This window comes from Schistocerca nitens, chromosome 2 (assembly GCF_023898315.1).
Source record: "Schistocerca nitens isolate TAMUIC-IGC-003100 chromosome 2, iqSchNite1.1, whole genome shotgun sequence".
In the NCBI taxonomy this organism is placed as follows: Eukaryota; Metazoa; Arthropoda; class Insecta; order Orthoptera; family Acrididae; genus Schistocerca; species Schistocerca nitens.
Window position 1 is genome coordinate 915,388,777 of NC_064615.1, and position 26,492 is coordinate 915,415,268.

At 44.3% G+C, this 26,492-nt stretch overlaps 1 protein-coding gene across 4 annotated transcripts in view; it reads right to left on the minus strand.

Annotated features, from left to right (window-relative positions):
- LOC126237234 (Ig-like and fibronectin type-III domain-containing protein 1) overlaps positions 1 to 26,492 on the minus strand; it is a 1,152,289-nt gene that overhangs the window by 1,028,125 nt on the left and 97,672 nt on the right. Inside the window, exon 1 of one of the 4 annotated variants that reach the window (XM_049947129.1) lies at positions 4,403 to 4,419. The exons of the other annotated variants lie outside the window; for them this stretch is intronic. The gene's annotated coding sequence lies outside the window, so the exon portion shown is untranslated. Of the gene's footprint in view, positions 1 to 4,402; positions 4,420 to 26,492 lie in introns of those variants that run through there. 4 annotated transcript variants of the gene reach the window in all.

Below are 26,492 nucleotides of genomic sequence, written 5' to 3' on the forward strand. Positions count from 1 at the left end.
GATGCCGTGTTTCTTGGCTTCCACAAGACGTTTGATACAGTTCCTCACAGTGGTTAAATGAACAAAGTAAGATCATATGGACTATCAAACCAATTGTGTGATTGGATTGAAGAGTTCCTAGATAGCAGAACGCAGCATGTCATTCTCAATGGAGAGAAGTCTTCCGACGTAAGAGTGATTTCACGTGTGCCGCAGGGGAGTGTCGTAGGACCGTTGCTATTCACAATATATATAAATGATCTTGTTGATAACATCGGAAGTTCACTGAGGCTTTTTGTGGATGATGCTGTAGTATATCGAGAGGTTGTAACAATGGAAAATTGTACTGAAATGTAGGAGGATCTGTAACGAATTTACGCATGGAGCAGGGAATGGCATTTGAATCAATGTAGACAAGTGTAATGTACTGCGTATGCATAGAAAGAAAGATCCTTTTTCATTTAGCTACAATATAGGAGGTCAGCAGCTGAAAGCAGTTAATTCGACAAATTATCTGGAAGTAGGCATTAGGAGTGATTTAAAATGGTATGACCATATAAAATTAATTGTCGGTAAAGCAGATGCCAGACTGAGATTCATTGGAAGAATCCTAAGGAAATGCAATCCGAAAACAAAGGAAGTAGGTTACAGTACGCTTGTTCGCCCACTGCTTGAATACTGCTCACTGGTCTGGGATCCGTACCAGATACGGTTGATAGTAGAGTTCGAGAAGATCCAACGGAGAGCAGCGCGCTTCGTTACAGAATCATTTAGCAATCGCGAAAGCGTTACGGAGATGACAGATAAACTCCAGTGCAAGACTCTGCAACAGAGACGCTCAGTAGCTCGGTACGGGCTTTTGTTGAAGTTTCGAGAACATACCTTCACCGAGGAGTCTAGCAGTATATTGCTCCTTCCTATGTATATCTCGCGAAGAGACCATGAGGATAAAATCAGAGAGATTAGAGCCCACACAGAGGCACACCGACAATCTTTCTTTCCAAGAACAATACGAGACTGGAATAGAAGGGAGAACCGATAAAGGTACTCAAGGTGCCCTCCGCCACACACCGCCAGGTGGCTTGCGGATTGTGGATGTAGATGTAGATGTAGATTTCTTAGAGTAAAGCATACATTTCTACATGCAGGCACCAATTTTAATATTGATGAGGGGTGACACAGTCACTATGAAGGTGACAGCGATCGAATGTTACGAAATTTTGTAAATATCGTGACAGTCTTTGATCTCAGCCATTATGACCATCCTCAGATTGATCTGTCTTCATGAAGTTAACAGAGTAAAGAAGTAAATGGCTACCTATTTTATTTGCTTACTCTGTTGACTTTATGAAGATAGACCAATCTGAACACGACTTTGATAATTGAAACCGGTAACTACGATCAGAGACTGTTGTGATGGTTAAAAAAATTTTTACGTTAGTTAAGGAACATGTCGGACCAAGAATTGCCACGTAAAACATTTTCTACTATAAGCACAGTACACAAGTCTTGCAATTGGGACCCAGGGGCACCACAAGCCGTCACTAATGGTTGTGATAGTCATGTATAAAGATCTTACAGTTGTGACCTCCATGGCTGAATCGGAGCTGTTCTTAAATCGAGTTTCTTCATAACATTCAACGCGAAATAATCGTATAACAGTACTGTATTTATGAGAAGTTTGACATTGTGGAGACACTAGGTGTAAAGGCCGATAGACTGCATAAAGGTCACTGACAGCTAGAGACGTTCTGGTGGTGTTGAAGCCATCTGTCACGCTTGAAAGTTAGTGTGATCCGGATGCTTGAGGGTCCTCCCTAAACGATTGCAGTAGGCTTACTCGAAGGATCGTCACCGAATACTTGCTCCAGCGCCAGAGCCTTAGGAGCCGGGCCGGTTCCAGAACATTCTACCACACAAGCGACTTATCATTCGGCACATCCCCCCTCCTTCCCCCCTCCCCCTCCCTTTACCATAGTAAATTCTCACCCGTCTAAATTTTCTCTACTAGTTCCGATAAAAGAACGGTACACAAATTTTGCATTTGGGCGTCACTGCTGGTTGTGATAGTCCTGTATAAAAACCTTACCGCGCTGCTGCTATGGTCGCAGGTTCGAATCCTGTCTCGGGCATGGATGTGTGTCATGGTCATGTCCTTAGGTTAGTTAGGTTTAAGTAGTTCTAAGTCTAGGGGACTGATGACTTCAGATGTTAAGTCCCATACTGCTTAGAGCCATTTGAACCATTTTATAAAAATCTTACAGTTGTGAATCGCTGGTACCCTTCTCTGCTTAGCGCCCCAAGCAAGGGCGTGTGTCACTTGGCCCTAAGACCGGCACGACTTACGAGAGAGCAGTTTCATACACGGCGTTGTTCATATGGAGTAGATAACCCTCGGACACACACTTGCAAGACAAAGGTTTCCTACAATAGTGCCTACATACAGCTTCTTGAAACTCTAGTCTTATTCGAAGTCGAACCAGTGCCTAGTTTCTCGCTATGGAACCGAATAATATCGGAGTACTTGCCCCACAGATTTTTACCAGATAATATTAACAAATCTACTATTGAAACAGTGGAATAAGGGCGATTGTTAAGGAAGTCCGTAGAGATTCAGTAATCAAAAATAATTTAGGAAGACAGAGCAGAAGTCCGCACTGAACCACAATAATCTACGCTTGCTCCCTATTTGAAGCAATGATACCGCATTATTTGGCACCATTTACGAAACTCGCGGAAAAGTTAAAACAAGATTTCTGGATGAAGTTTCAGACACTGCTCCTTCTGGGCACGCCGGCCGCGGTGGCCGTGCGGTTCTATCTGCTTCAGTCCGGAACCGCGAGACTGCTACTGTCGCAGGTTCGAATCCTGCCTCGGGCATGGATGTTTGTGATGTCCTTAGGTTAGTTAGGTTTAAGTAGGTCTAAGTTCTAGGGGACTGATGACCTCAGATGTTAAGTCCCATAGTGCTCAGAGCCATTTGAACCATTTGTACCTTCCGGGCACAAATCTGTTGTATTAGCCACCACGCTATCTCTCTTCGTAACTAATTTGACAGATAAAGTCACACACTTTCGCATCACTCGCATTTGTTTCTAGCTGCTACCATGATTCGTCTGTCTTTCATTTCTTTCCCCCGCCGCCTTTACTACAAGAAAAAGAAAATAAATTTTGTTTGACACATTTATCTTGTATTAAGGTAAAAAGAAGTGGCAAACCAAATCCCTACGCAATACTTTTGGACGTTTCCTTCTGATCCATATAGAAAAAGTCACACTGATCATTGGCGACAGTGTTACTAACGTAAATCCTAAGCCAACGTGTTTTCGTTGCACTACGCGATCTCAACATACATTTGTTCCACGCTATCTCAGAAACATTATCTCTCGCCATATAAGTCTATACACAGGCAAATACGAGATACGAATAGTAAATTTTGTGATCCCCTTAAGCAGGATCAAAATCATTGTGCAACATCTACAGGATAAGATGAAATGTGAAGTGACAAACATGGCAAGAACTCTGTATATACATATGTTACGACATTGAAGATAATTGAACTTAAAAGTCCGAAGAAAATTTTTAACTTAATGTAGTTATTTTTCTGGCGTGTTTGGGTTTTGTGATTGGGACATCAAGATTTACGCCCCTCGAACGCTTTATGTTGTACTGTGTTTTGGACAGCTCGTTAAAGTGTATTTTTCCCTATACCGTGCTGCGTAAGTTCACTGATCGGCTGAAGACAGGGTCGTAAAACCTCTAACAACCCGACCTGAAGCTGTAATTCTGGTGAAACTGTGAAGTTATTACATAAAATCATTTATGTGTATGTTCACTCTCCTGTTTTGTTCAACAAATAGTATTCATTGTCAACGTTTCGTAGCGACACACCTCTTTATTAGCATTTTAACTCACATAAAACAAAGCCGTTTTGCAAATTCCATTACATTTCGATACATCGCTTAATTTCCTTGATGGATGAACTCTTTGATTGGTAGACTTTGCTAAAAACATATTTGTTACCGATGAACACTAGGAAGTTGACTTAGAATTCGAAAATTAGTACATAAAATTTTGTGAAACATTACTAAACATAAATTTTCTTTTCGAACAACTTTGCTTTGTTTCGTCACTATTACTATCTCACTGTCAGAACTAACATGTGCAGATAAGTATCTACCTTCCCTAAATATTAGTACTTTATGCTCTAGGTAACTGAGGAACCCTGAAGTACTAAAAAGAAGTTTCGTTAGAATGACTACTGAAAAACGGAAGACATAGATGAGAAACGAAAAGAGCTGAATTGAGACCACAGCTGTCCTTGAGACGGAAATGACAATCGAATGCCTAACACTTCCAACAACATATAAGTTACGCACGGGAAAGGGAAAAGCTATTCAGACGATCAGCACTGTGTACTTACCGACGCTAATACAGGAACCGTGTCTGCGGGATTTCCGCAGCGAAAAGTAAAAATTCCAAGTATCACAGCGTCGATCCCCCTTGCTTCAGACGTAAGACGATTACCGTCTCTGGAAGCGAACAGGTGCGGCGTAACCGTAGGCGAGGAGTCCTCGCCGCCTTCACCACACTGCGAAAGTCGACTGCAGGGACGCGCGGCCGGGCCGGCAGTTTCAATCTTCGCGCTGCTTACAGCGCATGCGCAGACGGGCTCTCCGTTAGCGTTGCGATGACGTCCGGTTCCCTCGCCACGCCGCGGCGAGCTACGCTCAAGCGGAAGCGTAAATTTAAGACTTCGCGCACTCTCGCCAAGTCAACGGTTACGAGACGCATTTCCTCTCAGGGTCGCATGACCCGCTAACGTATACGTCGACCAGAGACTTTGCTTTTACAGTCTTCGGTACTAAGCGTTCATCACGGCTTAATATAACAACGTCTTGCAACATTAAGCCTCTACATTCCTATTGCTTCCGGAATCTCTAGTCCTCTTCTTTTGTGCATAATTCCTGAGAGGTCGGTGTTTCTTTTGCTCCAGTACCACGATATCCATCTAAATTTGGGTTTCAGAGTTTCACTAAGCTGTCCGAAGTCGAGTATAAACTAACTAAACTGTACGAAACCACGTTTGGCCCGTTGAAGCGCAACAGCACGTCATCCTCGAAATTTACCAAGAACTTCGTTCAGTCAAGCCGTGCCTAGCGCGAAACGTAATTGACTGTCACACGAGGACGATTTAGTGTACCAGTTTACGTGACATCATACTCTAGAAGTGTTACAACAGTGTTTCGCTTTCAATATTGTCTGTGACCTTGGTTCAATGTGACCTTGGCAATATACGTATAAAATTACCGACAGAGCACATGAATATACATGGTTACTAATCATCCGGGTATTAATGTAACCCCTGTTAAATTAGGATCAAAATTCAGGCTATTGATCATAATCACTATACTCATTTTCAGGAGATAAAATCCGACTTAGTCTATTTCAACATTTACAATGAAATATTCTGACAGCAGTCGTCTCTAAAAAACTATAACTGAGTTATTAACAAAAGATAATATGAAATATGTATATTTAAGGACTCTAAAAAAGTCTGTCCCATCATTTTTCTAATTCTTTAATGGTCTTTGTTATTTAACGTGCTCCTTCTTCTACACGCTTACTGTTTGATTTGTTGACAATAATGGTGGTTCTAACTACTTACAGCCTGCAACTTAGAGCGCAATGTTAAGATAAATTTCATCTTTGCCTTAATATGCTGCCTCTGTGCTATAATCTAATAATACGTGACACATACAAGGCGTTTTACGGTGATATTGGAAGCAACTCAGACATCTGACTTAATACAGTGCAAATGTGTATGTACACATCACCGGTTGCATCAAAGCTTACTGTATTTACGTGCAGATCATACGTCGTGCATGAAGTAAAGATTGTATGACTGAATCATGGTTTATTTCGTATTACGAAGTCGCGGCTTCCTAATAAACACAGAAAGAATAAAGTTTCAAAATACTTATTTATCACCTTAACCTTCATTATGGAGCCTCCACAAACTTGGTTAGTGGTTCGTAAGAACACAAGTCCATGGGATCATGGGAATCTCAATTTTTTGCTATCAGCTCTTAAATATTAAACGTTCTCTCATCAGGCCAAAAGACGTTTTTACAATCATCAAGTTCTCGATTAAGTTTACCATATTCCCAGCAGAGGGGTTGGTTCGTATGGGGAGCTGGTTGTAAGGGAACTGACGCCGATTTTTTTCCTACCTTGGCTACGCAGCGAGAAACGTTATACTGAGCTTGGCATTAGTCCAGTGAACGAATATGTTGTTTGAAGCAGTGCTGCTCGTCGGGTAACTCCAATATTTGTGTTCAGATGCTGCTGGAAATAGTCGTAAAAGAAACGGCTAATACGCTGTCGCTGCCAACGGTAGTACGTGAAGCCTTCATGGAGCTGACGAGATAACGTTTTCCTCGCGAAGCTAAAGCTTTTGACCGTTTGTCCACCGTTATTATACGTCTGTTAGCAATGGAAAGTAATACAAAACCAGTACCTGCCAAAAATATAGGACAGATACGCGTCATTTGCGTCGCTAGCTGTCCGATGGTCAGTGCGAGTCGGCAGACCATAACGTGAAATATCACTTTGTCACTGGGGCGAAGCATGACCAATTCAACAGTTTAAGACCCATAAGCGAAAAAGTTTAACATTTATTAGCAAGAACAATGAATTATAACGCAGAAAATGCCTGTGACAGCTCGCGGCACAAGTTTACGTAACGGGTGAACGGAATTTATTCAAACAAACGACTGAGACGAAACCTAAGTTACTGTTGAGAGAATGGGAAATATTCATTGCTGAATTCAGCAGGCTTAACAAACCGTTAAGATGAGGAAAGGAATATCAGTCAGTGAACGGTATGTCATCTGTAAATCCAACCTGCTAAAATTGCCGTGACAAACTTCTCCCCTTTTGATTACATCTACATACACATGTCACAAGCTACCGAATGGTGCTTGGAGTAGGGTATGATGTACCACTACAAGTTATTTCTCTTCCCGTTTCACTTGCAAGTAGAGGGAGGGAAAAACGACTGCCTATATACCTCCTTACGAGCCATAATTTCTTTCATCTTATGTTCGTGCCGCTTACGCAGCAGTAGGGTCGTTCCCCGGTCAGTTTCAAATGCACATTTTCTAAAGTTTCTCAATAGCATTCCTCGAAAAGAACATCGCCTTTCCTCCAGGAATCCCCATTTTAACTCCCGAAGCATCTTCGTAACATTTGCGTGTTGCTCGGACCTACCCGTAACAAATGTAGCAGCTCGCCTCTGAACTGCTTCGATTTCCTCCTTCAATCCGACTTGGTACGGAATCCAAACACTCCAGCAGTATTCAAGAACAGGTCGCACCAGTGTTCTATTTGCGGTCTCCTTTACAGATGAACCACACATTCCTAAAATTCTCCAAATAAAGCGAAGTCGGCAACTCGCCTTCCCTACAACAATCCTTACATGCTCGTTCCATTTCATACCGCTTTGCAACGTTAATCCCAGAAATTTAAACGACGTGACTGTGTGAAGCAGTACACTACTAATGCTGTATCCCAACATTACAGGGCTGTTTCTCGTAATCATCTGCATTAACTTACATTTTACCACATTTACACTCCTGGAAATGGAAAAAAGAACACATTGACACCGGTGTGTCAGACCCACCATACTTGCTCCGGACACTGCGAGAGGGCTGATCACACGCACGGCACAGCGGACACACCAGGACCCGCGGTGTTGGCCGTCGAATGGCGCTAGCTGCGCAGCATTTGTGCACCGCCGCCGTCAGTGTCAGCCAGTTTGCCGTGGCATACGGAGCTCCATCGCAGTCTTTAACACTGGTAGCATGCCGCGACAGCGTGGACGTGAACCGTATGTGCAGTTGACGGACTTTGAGCGAGGGCGTATAGTGGGCATGCGGGAGGCCGGGTGGACGTACCGCCGAATTGCTCAACACGTGGGGCGTGAGGTCTCCACAGTACATCGATGTTGTCGCCAGTGGTCGGCGGAAGGTGCACGTGCCCGTCGACCTGGGACCGGACCGCAGCGACGCACGGATGCACGCCAAGACCGTAGGATCCTACGCAGTGCCGTAGGGGACCGCACCGCCACTTCCCAGCAAATTAGGGACACTGTTGCTCCTGGGGTATCGGCGAGGACCATTCGCAACCGTCTCCATGAAGCTGGGCTACGGTCCCGCACACCGTTAGGCCGTCTTCCGCTCACGCCCCAACATCGTGCAGCCCGCCTCCAGTGGTGTCGCGACAGGCGTGAATGGAGGGACGAATGGAGACGTGTCGTCTTCAGCGATGAGAGTCGCTTCTGCCTTGGTGCCAATGATGGTCGTATGCGTGTTTGGCGCCGTGCAGGTGAGCGCCACAATCAGGACTGCATACGACCGAGGCACACAGGGCCAACACCCGGCATCATGGTGTGGGGAGCGATCTCCTACACTGGCCGTACACCACTGGTGACCGTCGAGGGGACACTGAATAGTGCACGGTACATCCAAACCGTCATCGAACCCATCGTTCTACCATTCCTAGACCGGCAAGGGAACTTGCTGTTCCAACAGGACAATGCACGTCCGCATGTATCCCGTGCCACCCAACGTGCTCTAGAAGGTGTAAGTCAACTACCCTGGCCAGCAAGATCTCCGGATCTGTCCCCCATTGAGCATGTTTGGGACTGGATGAAGCGTCGTCTCACGCGGTCTGCAAGTCCAGCACGAACGCTGGTCCAACTGAGGCGCCAGGTGGAAATGGCATGGCAAGCCGTTCCACAGGACTACATCCAGCATCTCTACGATCGTCTCCATGGGAGAATAGCAGCCTGCATTGCTGCGAAAGGTGGATATACACTGTAGTAAATGGCTGTGAGCACTATGGGACTTAACATCGATGGTCATCAGTCCCCTAGAACTTAGAACTACTTAAACCTAACTAACCTAAGGACAGCACACAACACCCAGCCATCACGAGGCAGAGAAAATCCCTGACCCCGCCGGGAATCGAACCCGGGAACCCGTGCGTGGGAAGCGAGAACGCTACCGCACGACCACGAGATGCGGGCACACTGTACTAGTGCCGACATTGTGCATGCTCTGTTGCCTGTGTCTATGTGCCTGTGGTTCTGTCAGTGTGATCATGTGATGTATCTGCCCCCAGGAATGTGTCAATAAAGTTTCCCCTTCCTGGGACAATGAATTCACGGTGTTCTTATTTCAATTTCCAGGAGTGTATATCATTGATCACACCAACTGGAAACGTTGTCTGCATCGTCTTGTATCTTCCTACAGTCACGCAACGACAACACCTTACCGTACATCACAGCATCATCAGCAAACAATCGCTGATTGCTACCCACCCTGTCCGCCTGATCATTTAAGTATATCGAAAATAACAGCGGTCCTATCGCACTTCGCCGGCCGAAGTGGCCGTGCGGTTAAAGGCGCTGCAGTCTGGAACCGCAAGACCGCTACGGTCGCAGGTTCGAATCCTGCCTCGGGCATGGATGTTTGTGATGTCCTTAGGTTAGTTAGGTTTAACTAGTTCTAAGTTCTAGGGGACTAATGACCTCAGCAGTTGAGTCCCATAGTGCTCAGAGCCATTTGAGCCTATCGCACTTCCCTACATCACGCCTGCCGACGTCCGCCCCAGGTAGCTGAGTGGTCAGCGCGATAGAATGTCAATCCTAAGGGCCCAGGTTCGGTTCCCGGCTGGGTCAGAGATTTTCTCCGCTTAGAGACTGGGTGATTTACCACCAGAGGGAGGTCTGAAGATGACCACAGTAGTGGTCGAAACCGGTCGCCGTAATAAATAAATTGTGGTCAAGGCTGTTTACGATAGTAAATATGGGTATTGTGTTGTCCCAATCATCATCGCTTCATCCCCAGCGACGCGCAAGTCGCCGAAGTGGCGTCAAATTGAAAGACTTGTACCCGGTGATCGATCTCCTAGACGGAAGGCCTTAGTCACATGACATTTATTTGCCTGCTGATACCCTTGGCCCTGATCACCATTCGCAGTTGAGAACAATTTACTCGGTCCTGTTACTTCTGGGGATGGTCTGAGATTTCTGGTGGCGATGTTCTTAAGTGTTTATAAACTGATATTACAATCGTTTAATGTACAATAAGACATTCAAATTTGTAATATAACGTCACCCGTAAGGGGTGCGCGTGGTGAATATGTATCGAAGATGAATGGAACGATTAAAATTTATCTCTTAATGCTTGCTTTTTCGTAAAAATGTTTCATTTTATAAGCTGTGACGCCAGCAATTACTCCCTGAGACAAACAGTTTGTTCAAAGAACTGTCGAGTATTTCCCCAGAGTAAGTGTGTAAAAAGCACAAGCACTTCAGGCTGAAAGAGAGCAATCTCACGTCGTTGAGAAAAAGACCACATTCTTCCTGTGTCAGAAAGAAGCTGAGAGGAAGTCATGTTGTAGTTTTTAAGATACGAAAAACAGATTGCAATGAGACAAATGCCGTTAAGAACAAATTCGAACTTTCTTCTAAATGGAAGCTAAAGTTATATTAAGTATACCCACTATGGGCTCTTTCACTAAAGAATTGCTTTAAAAAGAAAGGTGCATGTAAAATATGTAATGCTAGGAGATACGCTCGGAAAAATAGAAAAGCTGCACTTCTATGGTACACAAAATATGCCTTCAAGTTACACTCATTTTGGTGAAATAATTTTGGGTACTGAGCAGCGTCATTGTAACTATTAAAACAGCTAAACTGTGGAAGTTTAGACCGAATTGCTGCGGTACTCTTCAGGGCGGTTCGCAATGACGCGGCTTAATACTTAAAATTATTTTATCCAAAATGACACCGGCCATGGTAAGCCTATACGAATTGACAGCGATCAGTATCCAGCAGTAATTTTGGACGAAGCACTGTCTCCATTGTCAGTATTCCATGGGTTTCGTTCAAGAGATCTACGCATTCACATATCATTACGAGCAGAGCCAATTTTGAAGCAGGGTTCTGTACCTGTGAGTTTCCGAGAAGCCGCGAAGGGCGACCTCCCAGAGTTTTCTTTCCTCATGTCTATGTACGGACCGTGTGTTGTCTCTTCATCACTGTGCATGCTAGGACTGTGGATTTGCTGAAAGATTGCTGCTTTTTCACCTTCATGATTGCACAAATAAATGGTTCTGTAGATCCACAGACTGGCATAACTGCGGGACCTAAACAACTGATTATGCGTTCCATTTAAGTAGCAAGTAAGCAATTTAACACCAAATTAGCCGGTACAGAGTGTCAGAAGCGTGTTTCCTCAGTAGCGCTGACACGTTCCGTCTCGTCTGTCAACTCATCTACCGAAGTGCCTCTCGCTTCGAGAGTCCTCGCCCTGCGGTGCGCCAGGCGAATCACACTACGTGTTTCTCCGCAGAATTCTTCAGAGGTGTTCATTGGAGGAGCCGGATTATTTCCATACACTGCTACACAAACACTATCCTCTCTAACTAAATAAGGGTCAACATCCAAGCCCGCGGGGCGGGTTTAAAATAGTCGTTGCCTCTATGCCGCCAATCAATGCTCTATACTTTCAAAAGACACCAAAATCCAATCACTGGGTTGGACAACGAACATCGTAGTCAGCACACCGTCAGCATCCAGTATCTGCCACCCCTTCTCTAAACAAAGCAGGATCACAGTCAGAAGTAAAAGAGGGTAAGCATGCACACAAGAACTCGTTTCAAACTTCCATTGCAACACAACGAAATATATTTGCTTCCAACAAGTCGCAATAAAGTCCGCTTCGTCCGTTAGACAACACCTCCACGTTAGCCAGTAGCTCCGATCTCTGCTAGATGCCCTCGTTCTATCGCGTCCCTATACGCTTACGAAACAGCAACGCCTTCCTTAAAAACGGGAAATTGACTATGCCGGTTCTCACAACCACTCACGGGAACGCACTTCCGATCACTTTCTAAACTTTCCACACAGAGGGAACAACTTGATAAATCACTAACAACCGACTTCCGAAATACAGAGTGCAACAACACCTCCACCCCCAGTGGGTTCAAAACTTCCCATTTGCACCCCACAAGAGCTGCCGGCCGACTCGGTGTCTTCAGCTCCAGATAGCTCTATGAAATTACTGCTGTCTGAAGGCCAAGAAAGGGACGACGGAACGAAATGAAACTTCACGGTTTGAACGGATATGTGATCTTATTTCAGTGATTATAAAATCAAGTCTAAGTTACAAAGAGCTTCGCAATACGAGCCCACTTATCAGTATGAAATTGCGCCACCTCTGGCCTAGCCCTCGAAGTCCCAAGCGACTGGAAAAAAGCGCAGGTGACTCCAGTATGCAAGAAGTCTAAAAGAACAGACACGCAAAATTACAGGCCAATATCGTTAACTTTTTTTTGCTGCAGAATCCTTGAACATATTCTCAGTTCGAATAAAATAAACTTTCTTTTGACTGAGAACCTTATATCTACGAATCAGCGACAATCAGCTTGCCCTTTCCTCACATGATATACTACGAACTAAGGATGAAGGGCGACACGTAGATTCTATATTTCTAGATTTCCGAAAAGTGTGTCCCACTACAGGCTATTAACGATGGTACGAGCATATGGAATAAGTTTACCGATATGTGATTGGCTGGAAGAGTTTTTAAATAACAGAACCCAATAAGTTGTGCCCGACAGCGAGTGTTCATCAGAAACAAGAGTATCGTCAGGAGCGCCCCAGGGAAGTGTGATCGGACTGCTGTTGTTCTCTGTATAAATAAATGATTTGGCTGACAGGGTGGGCAGCAATCTGCGGTTGTATGCTGATGATGCCGTTGTGTACCGCAAGGTGTCCAAGTTGAGTCTCTGTAGGAAGACAAAATTACCAGTTAGTGTGATAAATGGCAACTAGCCCGAAATGAGTAGGAAGATCAAATGTGTAATGTTCGGGTACAGTATTACTAGTGGCCTTCTTGACGCAATGACTTCTTTTAAGTATGAGGGCGTAACGTTGCAAAGAGATGCGAGATGGAACGAGCATGTAAGAACTGTGGTAGGGAGAATTTTACGAAAGAGTAGTTCACTTGTTAAGGAGACTGCATACAGGACGCTGGTGCGACCTATTCTTGAGTACTGCTCGAGTTTTTGGGATCCGTACCAGGTCGGATTGAAGGAAGACATCGAAGCAATTCAGAAGCGGGCTGCTAGGTTTGTTACCGTTGGCTTCAAACAACACGTACGTGTTACGGAGTTAATTCGGGAACTCAAATGGGAATCCCTGGAGGAAAGGCGACGTTCTTTTCGAGAAACACTATTGGGAGAACTTAGAGAAACGGCAGTTGAAGCTGACGGCAGAACTATTCTACTCCCGCCAACATACTTTGCGCGGAAGGACCACGAAGATACGATACGATAAATCAGGGCTCATACGTAGGCATATAAATTGCTTTTACCTCACTCTGTTTGCGAGTGAACGGGAAAGCAAATGACTAATAGTGGTACAGGGTACCCTCGGTCACGCACCGTACGGTGGCTTGTGGAGGGTCGATGTAGATATAGTTGTAGACGAATGCATGGACTACAGCGTGACATATAACCGTTGTATAGTCCTTAGGGAAGCCGGCGCACGACTTGCTCTTGCTATCGTGGATACTTGCACTGGGAGGGGGTTGACGTCCGACCTGGTCCCAAACAGGATGTTACGAGCGGCAGACGTGTGGATCTTGCTGGCGACATGAGTACCTCAACATCAAGCAGACAGTCCACAGAAACACGTTCCATGTATAGGCGTACTGCTACAGAGTTACTTCTATCACTACCAACCTTGGCCTGAAGTCATGTCCGATGACACACCACACAATGAGTAACATCGCCGTGCCTTTCCAATACACTGGAAGAACTGTGCCCAGGTCGTCAACCTACTCGTCGACGGTGGTCATCTGGGGGTAGTGAACAACCGCGGTTCACCGCCATTCATCTGGAGTCTATGTTTGTCGCTCGCGGTGCCACTGCAAACGCAAGGCCTACGTTGTAGCGTTAAGAGTAGCTTACGCGTGGGACGTTAGTTCCCTAGTCGCCCTACTGCTAACCTTCCGACTAGTGGCGTAAGACGATATAAAATGTTACAGACGGTCCATCACTTGTCGTCGGGTCGATGGCGCAGATTTGGTACACAGTTCGGCGATCCTGAGTTGTGGCGATCAGATGTTGTCGACCGGAACCTTGATGAGGGTGCGAGCCATCGCGTTGTCATAAACATCGGGCCACTATCACATCCGATTGCCTCACAAATCTGGATACTGCACGTTTAGACCAGCCAGCCAAATGGAGACCCTCAAAGAGGCCTCTTTCACGTTTAGATGCTGATAGTGCTGACTCACTCGTGTGCGCGGCGTCTCCGCGTCCTTGACAACGATCACTCAACATCTGACACTGTTCATGCCCCTTATACAACCTACAAGGCTAGCAACCACGCCGGCCGTTGTTGCCGAGCGGTTCTAGGCGCTTCAGTCCGGAACCGCGCTGCTGCTACGGTCGCAGGTTCGAATCCTGCCTCGGGCATGGATGTGTGTGCTGTCCTTAGGTTAGTTAAGTTTAAGTAGTTCTAAGTCTAGGGGATTGATGACTTCAGATGTTAAGTCCCATACTGCCCAGAGCCATTTTGAACCATTTGAGCTAACAACAACACTAAAAACGAAACACCTAATCCACTCTGGCGGCCGTCTGCGTGTCACGGAGAATTGCAGGTCTAATCATTTACAAGGCCGCCAATGGTTCCTATGTTTCCGTAGAAATATTGACATGCTACCATTCTCTCTGTGTGCTTTTCTTTCCTTGTCGGGTACTGCTTTTCAATATGCAGGCCTTTGGGCCGATCAGATTCCAGAGCAGAACGCAGACGCTTCTATTGGCAATTTGCCGTTAACGTTCGTAGTACTGCAGTGAGGTGCTGCTGCCTGCTGACACTTTCAGAAGTTTCTTCTCAAAGCGTATCACGAAACATGAGCCAACCTGTGACAAATCACTCACATTCGAGAACAACCGTATCGGTCCAGAGTACAACCATTCAGGCGGACTAACGGGAAATAACTTTTATCTCTAGGATGGATAACAGCTTCCGTTCCGTGGAAACAGGAGAGCCGGTGCTGCAACTCACGATAGCGATCAGCACTGGCCGACGGGTATGGCTCGAAAATAATATTTTACAGCACCACTTCGTGAAATTTCTTTTTCGTGGAACTGGTCCATAATAGCACTGTCAAAGTCTAATGCAAAGCTGCAAATCCATGTTTTAACGTACTGGGCTTTTTGAAATGCTAAGAGAAGATGATTTATCATGATGAAATATGCAGACCTCTTTAACAGAGAATATTGTGGCAAAAAATGAGTACCTACCTGTGTTTGATTGCTAATTTCAGACTGCAACTACCGAAGCTTCATTGTTTCAGTTTTCATTGCAACTAAATCGCACCTCCCTTCCTGTTTACAAGATGCCGAAGACGAGAATCAATATCGAAGCTGGGAAGCTGTTCGTTCTAATGATCATGAAACTGATTTTTAACGTAAATCTGAAAACATCCATTATACTTTCTTTTATCCATAATAAAATGGTTGTTTGTCTAGCGCGATTCACGATCGGTAATTTAATTATCACATCAAAAGATTTCGCAGGGAGACTCACGATGTTTATTTGTGCAGTTTAACTTGTGTACGATAATTTCCATAGGTAATTTCCATTTTGCAGGCAGTTTATTTTTTCTTTCACTTATCTTATGACGGTTGTGTAACGCTTGCTGAATTTGAAATTTCTCTGTTATCGAAACACTTGCAACATTAATCATTACTGCTGTTGTTGTCCTTCAGATACTGAGAAGCATGAAAGTAATTTTACAAACGATTCTTTTTGTGTTCTGGCACGCAAATACACACACATGCTACACACCACTGACACAGTTTGTAGCAACGAAATCAAACAAACAAGACACAGGGAAATTACATTACAGATTATCAGCAGGGTTAGGGACTACTTGCTACATCTAGATCTACATCTACATACATACTCCTCAAGCCAACGTACCGTGCGTGGCAGAGGGTAACATATACTACAACTACACTACTGGCCATTAAAATTGTTACACCATGAAGAAATGCAGATGATAAACGGGTATTCATTGGACAGATATATTATACTATAACTGACATGTGATTACATTTTCACGCAATTTGAGTGCATAGATCCTGAGAAATCAGAACCCAGAACAACCACCTCTGACCGAAATAACGGCCTTGATACGCCTGGGCATTGAGTCAAACAGAGCTTGGATGGCCTGTACAGTTACAGCTGCCCAGGCAGCTTCGATACCACAGTTCATCAAGAGTAGTGACTGGCTTATTGTGACGAGCCAGTTGCTCGGCCACGATTGACCAGACGTTTTCAATTGGTGAGAGATCTGGAGAATGTGCTGGCCAGGGCAGCAGTTGAACATTTTCTGTATCCAGAAAGGCGCCGGCCGCGGTGGTCTCGCGGTTCTAGGCGCGCAGTCCGGAACCGTGGGACTGCTACGGTCGCAGGTTCGAATCCTGCCTCAGGCATGGATGTGTGTGATGTCCTTAGGTTAGTTAGGTTTAAGTAGTTCTAAGCTCTAGGGGACTGATAACCATAGCAGTTGAGTCCCATAGTGCTCAGAGCCATTTGAACCAACCAGAAAGGCCCGTACAGGACCTGCAACATGCGGTCGTGCATTATCCTGCTGAAATGTAGGGTTTCGCAGGGATCGAATGAAGGGTAGAGCCACGGGTCGTAACGCATCTGAAATGTAAGGTCCACTGTTCAAAGTGTCGTCAATGCGAACAAGAGGTGACGAGACGAGTAACGAATGGCATCGCATACTATCACGCCGGGTGATACGCCAGTACGGCGATGACGAATACACGCTTCCAATGTGCGTTCACCGCGATGTCGCCCAACACGGATGCGACCATCATGATGATGTAAACAGAACCTGGATTCAACCGAAAAAATGACGTTTTGCCATTTGTGCACCCCGGTTCGTCGATGAGTACACCATCGCAGGCGCTCCTGTCTGTGATGCAGCGTCAAGGGTAACCGCATTCATGGTCTCGGAGCTGATAGACCATGCTGCTGCAAACGTCGTCGAACTGTTCGTGCAGATGGTTGTTGTCTTGCAAACGTCCCCATCTGTTGACTTATAACACTCCTAACGGCTACTGCTATACCTTAACCTCAAAACTGGGGGCAGTTTACAAAACAGAATTATTTTGTTATAGCGATTATGGTATAAAGCAACAGAGCAGCGTTACCCTCTGAGAGGAATTTTGTTAAGTTGACCGTGTTGTTCCTAACGGAAGTGGCTTATCGGAAATGAAAGTCAGAATTACGTAAATATTTAAACAGTGACAAACAAAATATTGCCTATCTGCACTGTTTAACGAATAACGAAACCGGTCGCCAGCCTAACTAGGCAAGAGAATGATTGACATTCTCGTTTAAGAAAGTAGGTATAAGTAACTATAACGGACAAACACAACCTAGACTTGGCCACACGCGAGTGCAATGAACTCTGACACACATATGTTTTAAGATTGAAGCTAACAACTGGAGCAGCACAAACTATTTGCTAAATTATAAGAGATACCGAAACACCCTATTACTTTCAGGCTTACATAAAGTGAATGGTCTTTATAATATTACTATTAACATGCACTTCTAATACACAAAATACACAAACACTTAGCAAACATGAATATATAGAGTTTCACAACTGCAGCTTTCTCACTTTTACTACAGCGAAACACAATACTGACCAAATTGCAAGAACTGACTCACCTTTTAGGATTTATTTCAGACGATAATGTAATAATTTGCCTTATAAGTCTCAGTCTTAAGAACTTTTAATATTGAAGTTAGCAACAGCACTTTAAATAGCAGTTTTAAAAGGAAAGTTATTTTGAGCAAATAATATTTACTTTAACTCACTCTATTGCCACATTAACTTTAACTTTCTTTTTACTAAGTTCAAGAGACATTGATTAGCAAAACTCTAGGCTTTAACTTCTTTTAGTAAGGACACTCGGATATCACTTCAGCTCAAACGGAGAGGAACCTGAGAGGTGTTATGATGAGGAGAAAATCAAGGTTGGTACATAAATTCAGATATAAATTACCTTATATTTCAGCACAATAACACATCCATTAAGCTGACCCTTCACTGTACATCATTATAGTATTACGTTGCAATGATTGTGCAATGTGGTGGCAACTGCATGTTGGTAGGTGGAATAGCAGGCAGAATTGCTGGACTCTCTCATTTCTTGGTGGCGATGATAGATACAAATTCCAGAATAGCCCAGCTATTTATCCATCCATCCGAGGCATTGGAAAATAACAGAAAAGCCTCTCTCGAAACCAGCACTATGCAACTTTTACACAGCAGTGCACGGACTCGTAGTTCATCTCTGACTGCTGGCTCGTCCTCGACTGACTGCTCGTCCCCGACTGACTATCAGTTCCCCTTTTTCACCTAGGCCAACCACAATTTGCGCGCGCTACACAGTTCCGTTCCCGAGGGGAACCACTACACCTTTTACATACAGAATAACTAAGAGCCCTAAGTGAAGGTCAGCAGTTTACATAATAGCAAACCAACACATTAAATAAAACAGAACATTTTCACATATTGACACTTCTACAAAAAAATTATTCACACAGAATTACAATTATATACAGTAAGTTTTGTTCCCTCCAAATGGGACAAAGTATTTACAGTACAGATACACTACTTTGCATTGAAACAAACTACGACATCAAAGTTTTAACAGAGAAAAGAGTATAGAATTTTGTGTTATCTATTCAATCAAAAACATTTACAGGTTCTTAACGGTGTAATATTAAATAAAAAAAAGCAAAATAGATGAGTAGAGCATTAGAGCTATGGTGTTACAGACTCAGGGATCGAGACGTGGCTGCACGATCCGTTACAGCCATGCGGATGCCTGTCATCTCGACCGCTAGTGATACGAGGCCGTTGGGATCCAGCACGGCGTTCCGTATTACCCTCCTGAACGCACCGATTCCATATTCTGCTGCCATTGGATCTCGATCAACGCGAGCAGCAATGTCGCGATACGATAAACCGCAATCGCGATAGGCTACAATCCGACCTTTATCAAAGTCGGAAACGTGATGGTATGGATTTCTCGTCCTGACTTAAGGCATCACAACAACGTGTCGCCGGCCTTTGTAGCCGAGCGGTTCTAGTCGTTTCAGTCTGGAACCGCGCGACCGCTACGGTCGCAGGTTCGAATCCTGCCTCGGGCATGGATGTATGTGATGTCCTTAGGTTAGTTAGATTTAAGTAGTTCTAAATTCTAGGGGACTGATGACCTCCGATGTTAAGTCCCATAGTGCTCAGAGCCATTTGAACCATTTTTGAATAACGTTTCACCAGGCAACGCCGGTCAACTGCTGTTTGTGTATGAATCGGTTGGAAACTTTCCTCATGTCAGCACGTTGTAAATGTCGCCACCGGCGCCAACCTTGTGTGAATGCTCTGAAAAGCTATTCATTTGCATATCATAGCTTCTTCTTCTCTCTCGGTTAAATTGCGCGTCTGTAGCACGTCATCTTCGTGGTGTAGCAATTTTAATGGCCAGTATTGTAATATTACAAACACGCTATCGCTTTTATACAAGTTATCACTCTGATTTTTTATCTAATAAAAAATCGTCGCATCTGAAGATAGTCACTGTGCATTTGAAATAATGTGTGTGTATATGTGTCTGTTTAAAGGAAAAGAAAGATATATTTATGCTCCATACTTCCTTTTAGGCCGCTCCGCAAGACAAAATTAATAAAACGAACACACACGCCCGCATCTCGTGGTCGTGCGGTAGCGTTCTCGCTTCCCACGCCCGGGTTCCCGGGTTCGATTCCCGGCGGGGTCAGGGATTTTCTCTGCCTCGTGATGGCTGGGTGTTGTGTGATGTCCTTAGGTTAGTTAGGTTTAAGTAGTTCTAAGTTCTAGGGGACTGATGACCATAGCTGTTAAGTCCCATAGTGCTCAGAGCCATTTGAACCATTTTTGAACACACACACACACACCCTGGCGCGCGTACGCAGAGAGAGAGAGAGAGAGAGAGAGAGATAGAGAGAGAGAGAGAGATCAAAATCGTATCCATTACTACCGCGTGACTAACTTCGAGACGGCCCACAACGCCCATAAGCGAGTGCAGCTATCTGGACTGATGAGAAAAAACCAACGTCAGAGTTCTCACATAACCAGTGGTTTCAAAGCAGAGACCAACCAACAAAATTATTTTTATAATTTTTAGGGTTCCGTGCCTCAGTAAGAAGAAACTTACTTGTCTATCTATGAGTCTGTCTTGTCCGTCCGTCTATTAAGACCCCTTTGTCTCAGGAACAGACAGACGTATCAACTTGAAATTTACGTGACATACTAACATCTAGTCCGTTGGCGGTGCAATAAACGTTAGCTTCTAAGTCAATGCAGTCAAAAGATACGGCTATTTATGTCACATACTTTGATACTCGCAAACACACTCATCAAAACCTAAAGGTCTCGTTGGTCTAGAATCGTGAAATTTGGCAAGAAGAACGATTTCACGGTAAAGCAAAGGGAAAAACTCCGAAACTGTTAGTTTGTAATTATATCACACGAAAAAAATATTTCTTTTGTCGTTTTTTATCCGACTTCAACTTTGAAATCAAAACATTCTCTGCCGGCCGGTGTGGCCGAGCGGTTCTAGGCGCTTCAGTCTGGAACTGCGCGACCACTACGGTCGCAGGTTCGAATCTTGCCACGGGCATGGATGTGTGTGATGTCCTTAGATTAGTTAGGTTTACGTAGTTCTAAGTTCTAGGAGACTGATGACCTCAGATGTTAAGTCCCATAGTGCTCACAGCCATTTGAACCAAATCATTCTCTAAAGTACTGGAATCCCCGGGATCGAAATCTTACCTATATCAATGTTGATAACATGCAAAAATCGTTGAGATCCTCGATTCCCGGAATTTACCAACTGTTTCTATTCATAATTGAGTCTGTACGGAACACTCAGTGGGCGAGTCCTGTTCGCACCTGGCCAATTATTTGTTATGTATTGGCTTTGTCTTATCATTTTTTGGACACTGAATCCATTTTTAATTTTTTTTTATCATTGAAGTACAGGTCTGTTCCAATGTGAATTAGTTACAAACTGAAAAGTAAAGACAATAACCTTTTTTAATTCAATTTTTCAATGTGAGTAAAGTTTTTATTCAGATACGAACATGGAAAGATAATTTTGTTATATATATATATATATATATATATATATATATATATATATATATATATATATACTGTATTCCTTTCTCTCTCCTCCGTAAAGCATATACACTATGTGATCAAAAGTATCATGCCACCTGGCTGGAAGTGACTTACAAGTTCGTGGCGCCCTCCATCGATATTTCTGGAATTCAATATGGTGTTGGCCCACCCTTAGCCTTGATGACAGCTTCCACTCTCGCAGGCATACGTTCAATCATGTGCTGGAAGGTTTCTTGGGGAATGGCAGCCCATTCTCCACGGAGTGCTGCACTCGGGAGAGGTATCGATGTCGGTCGGTGGAGCCTGACACGAAGTCGGCGTTCCAAAGCATACCAAAAGTGTTCAATAGGATTCAGGTTAGGATTCTGTGCAGGCCAGTCCATTACAGGGATGTTATTGTAGTGTAACCACTCCGCCACCTCCATGAAAAATACAACCACATCATAACACCACCGCCTCCGAATTTCACTTTTGCACTACACACTCTGGCAGATGACGTTCACCAGGCATTCGTCATACCCACACCCAGCCATCGGATCGCCACATTGTGTACCGTGATTCGTCACTCCACAAAACGTTTTTTCCACTGTTCAATCGTATAATGTTTACGCTCCTTAGACCAAGCTACGCGTCGTTTGGTATTTAACAGCATGATGTGTGGCTTATGAGCAGCCGCTCGACCATGAAATCCAAGTTTTCTCACCTCCCACTTAACTGTCATAGTCCTTGCAGTGGATTCTGATGCAGTTTGGAATTCCTGTGGTCTGGATAAATGTCTGCCTATTACACATTATGGCCCTCTTCAACTGCTGGCGGTCTATGTCGGCCAACAGACGAGGTCGGCCTGTACGTTTTTGTGCCGAACGCGTCCCTTCACGTTTCCACTTCACTATCACATGGGAAACCGTGGACGTAGGGGTGTTTAGGAGTGTGGAAATCTGGCGAACAGACGTATGACACAAGTGACACACAATCACCTGACCACGTTCGAAGCCCATGAGTTCCGCGGACCGCCCCATTCTGCTCCCTCACGATGTCTAATGACTACTGAGGTTGCTGATATAGAGTACCTGGCAGTGGGTGGCAGCACAAAGCACGTAAAATGAAAAACGTTTGTTTTTGGGGGTGTCCGGATTCTTTTGATCACACTGTGTAAATAGATTTTTCTGCGATATGCTGTTTGTTATACCTCACTACGAAATGACCAACAGTAGACTCCCATGACGGTGTGGCCGAGCGGTTCTAGGCGCTTCAGTCCGGAACCGCGCTGCTGCTACGGTCGCAGGTTCGAATCCTGCCTTGGGCATGGATGTGTGTGATGTCCTTAGTTTAGTTAGGTTTAAGTAGTTCCCATTGTGCTTAGAGCCATTTGAACCGTTTGCACTACCACGCTGGTACCACCTCGGCCATCCGGACACGTTCTCCGTCAGACACAAATTCCTGTACGACAGAACATACACCATTCACCTCTCAAAGTCCTATGGGCACGATGACTGTTTATCGAGAAAGTTTTAATCCTGTTGCACAATCAATGTCCGAACTCTTACGGGAATCGGAAACCTGCGAGTAGGGCGAGGGTTGTTGCGTTTCGGCGAGGGGTGGATTAGGAATTTGGATCTGACGTAAAGCGTGTCCGGATGGCCGAGGCGGTTAAGACAACTTTTCTAGAAAAGCAGAGCTCCCGAGTTCGAGTCCCTGCCACAAATTTTCAACTCTCATCGTTGCATTACCGCAGTGACCTGTGCGGTTGGAAATGATTATTTTCTTCCTACCTGCTTCCCCTCCCGTTCGCTTTCCATTACTTTCCATCTCAATTATTCAGATATATGTCCCACCTGACTTCATGGCGACTGGTGCCTGTTCTGCCAGACATAACCGACAGAAATGACACCACTCACATGTCGACTTCTGAACCTGTGTTTACAGGCAGCTACAAGGGAAAAGTACAGTTTATAGCTGAAACGTAACGGTAGGACGGCTTGATACTTTTCACATAGGGTAGACAACTGCCAGGAGTGAAAGTTACACAACGTGCAGAAAAAAATCCTTCGGTAACAAACGTCAAAACTTATCGTATGTAATCAGGCTTGTGCGGTCACAGTGTCACATAAGGAAGATAATGGGATGAATCTTTTAATCTACCGTAAAGGAATCCCGCAGGGTTTAAAACTGTTTACTAGACCGGTACTCGAACCTGGTCCCTGGCCTTTCGGCGGCAACGCTCTTCTTCGTGCATACTGTGCATGGGAGAAAGTAAAGATGGAGAATCATTTATTAGCAGTGTAAGAGACGTTTCCAGGCAGGTTTTCACTCGTTGACAGTGCGCACCCTGTAATAAACTTGCTGGCAGATTAAAACTGTACGCCGGATCAGGAGCCAAAAACCGGACTCTTCAGTTTCCCGACACAACGTTCTAACTGAAAATGCCGCAGAGCCTCTGTGGGGTTCGTAATGGAGGGGACAAATGGTGACAGACATAAGACGTGCGCCTGGTCGTGCTGAGGGTTTTGGTACTTCAGTAAGATAACAGCATCGTTTGCGAAACCCGAGGTCCGATCTGGCAGGCCGCTTTAACGTCTGCACCTGTTCTGTGTTAAAACCCCAACGCAAAACCTTTTCTGTTCCATTGAGGTATGGGACACGGAAAGGAAGATTATCACTGTTCCCCTGCGTATGATCGATACTATATAATTTCACCCTCGTAATCATTACGCAGGATGTAAGTTGGAGGCAAAGTTACCTCTTTAGTCGTTTTGAAAAGTGGCCTCTCAAAAGTTTCAGAGTAAATCTCTACGCGATGCATACAGCCTTTGTGGTAGCGTAGTTCTTCTTCGGTCGTATGCACACATCATCCAGCGTTTCAACAATTTTCCATCGATTCTTCTGTACACAAGTGCCTCAGAATACTACAGTCATTACAATGGAGCACTTACGTGACTGCATATTTGACTGTATCCAAATACTTTCAGAAAGGCAAGAAACGCGGCTTGAAACAGGCCTTCACTATATACAGTCTTCAGGATCTCAAAGCTGCCAAGCAAGCAGATATAAACTGGATTCTGCGACAGTCACTTGTTCATTCCTCTCCCGCACGTTTCCTTTGTTCTTTAAATGAGATTTTCAAATTTCTAACCCTGTGGAAAAATAAATGACAGAAACAAAAATGTGTTTAATTTATATCTATCACTTGCAGTTGTTAAAATGGTATCAGCCATAGGTGAAACATAACAAGCTGATTTTTATGTCGTAAGATGTTGTTGTTGTTATTGTTGTTGGTCTTCAGTCTAAAGACTGGTTTGATGCAGATATCCATGGTTCTGTATCCTGTGCAATCCTCTTCATCTCCGAATAACTTCTGCAACTTACATCCTTTTCAGTTCGCTAACTGTATTCATTTATTGGTCTCCCTCTATGGTTTTTACCCCACACACTTCCATCCAGTACTGAACTGGTGATATTTTGATGTCTCAGAATGTGTCCTATCAATCGATCCCTTCTTCTATTCTTCTCGTCAGGTTGTGTCACAAATTTCGTCTCTTCCCAACTCTATTCGGTATCTCCTCGTTATTTACTGATATGTCCGTCTCATCTTCTGTATTATTCTGAAGCACAACATTTCAAAAGCTTCTAGTCTCCTCTTGTCTTAACCGTTTATCGTCCATGTTTCACTTCGATACATGGCTACAAGCCATACAAATATTCAGAATCGACTTCCTAATATAACTATATTCGATGTTAACAAATTTCTCTTCTTTAGGAACACTTTTCTTGCCATTTGCCTCTCTATATTTTATATCCTCTCAACTTCGGCTCTCATCAGTTCTTTTGTTGTCCAAACAGCAAACTCATCTAATAATGCAAGTGTCTCGTTTCCTAATCTGCTTCCCTCAGTGTCACCTGACTTAATTCGACTACACTGCGTTATCCTTGTTCTACTTTTGTAGATTTTTATCTTGTATAGTCCTTTCAAGACACTGTCCATTCCGTTCAAGTGCTCTTCCAAGTCCTTTGCTGTCTCAGAAAGAATTACAATGTCATTGACAAACCTCCCTGATCTCTAATTCCAACCCTAATTTTTTTTGGTTTCCTTTACTGCTTGCCCAGTGTACAGAACGAATAACGTCAACGATAGGCTGCAACCCTGCCTCATCCCTTCTCAACCACTGCTTCCCTTTCTGCCCCTCGACTCTTATAACTGCCATCTGGTTTCTACACAAGGTGTAAGTAGCCTTTCAGTCTCCGTATTTTACTCCAGGTACCTTCAGAATTTCAAATTCAAATGGCTTTAAGCACTACGGTACTTAACATCTGAGGTCATCAGTCCCCTAGACATAAAACTACATAAACCTAACAAACCTAAGGACATCACACACATCCAAGCCCGAGGCAGGATTCTAACTTGCGACCGTAGCAGCAGCGCGATTCCCGACTGAAGCACCTAGAACCGCTCGGTCACAGCGGCCGGCTTCAGAAGTTCAAACAGAGTATTCCAGTCAGTACTGTCAGAAGCTTTCTGTAAGTTTACAAATGCCATAAACATAATTATGCTTTTGCTTAACCTAAGATAAGTCGTAAGGTCATTATTGCCTCGCGGGTTCCTACATTTCTGAGGAACCCAAACTGAACTTCTCCAAGGTCGGCTTCTACCAGTTTTCCCTCTCTTCTGTAAAGAATTCGTGTTAGTATTTTACGATCATGACTTACTAAACTGGTAGTTCGGTAATATTCACACCTGTCGACCCCTGCTTTCTTTGCAGTTGGAATTATTCTATTCTTCTTGAAGTCTGGTGGTATATCACCTGTCTCATACATCGTGCACACAAGATGGAAGATTTTTGACGTGGCGGCTCTCCCAGTAGTTCTGTTGTTCAGTATTTCTGACGGAATGTCGTCTAAACCCTCACTCCTGTTTCGACTCTCGTATTTCAGTGCTCTGTTAGATTCTTCTCGTAGTAGCATATCTCCCATCTCATTTTCATCTATGTCCTCCTTTATTTCTGTAATCTTGCCTTCAAGTTCAATCCCCTTGCATAGACCCTCTATATACTCCTTACACTTTCAGCTTTCCCTTCTTTGCTTAGGACTGGTTTTTCCATCTGAGCTCTTGATATTCATACAGCTACTTTTCTTTTGTCCGAAGGCCTCTAAGATTTATACCCAAAAAAAGGT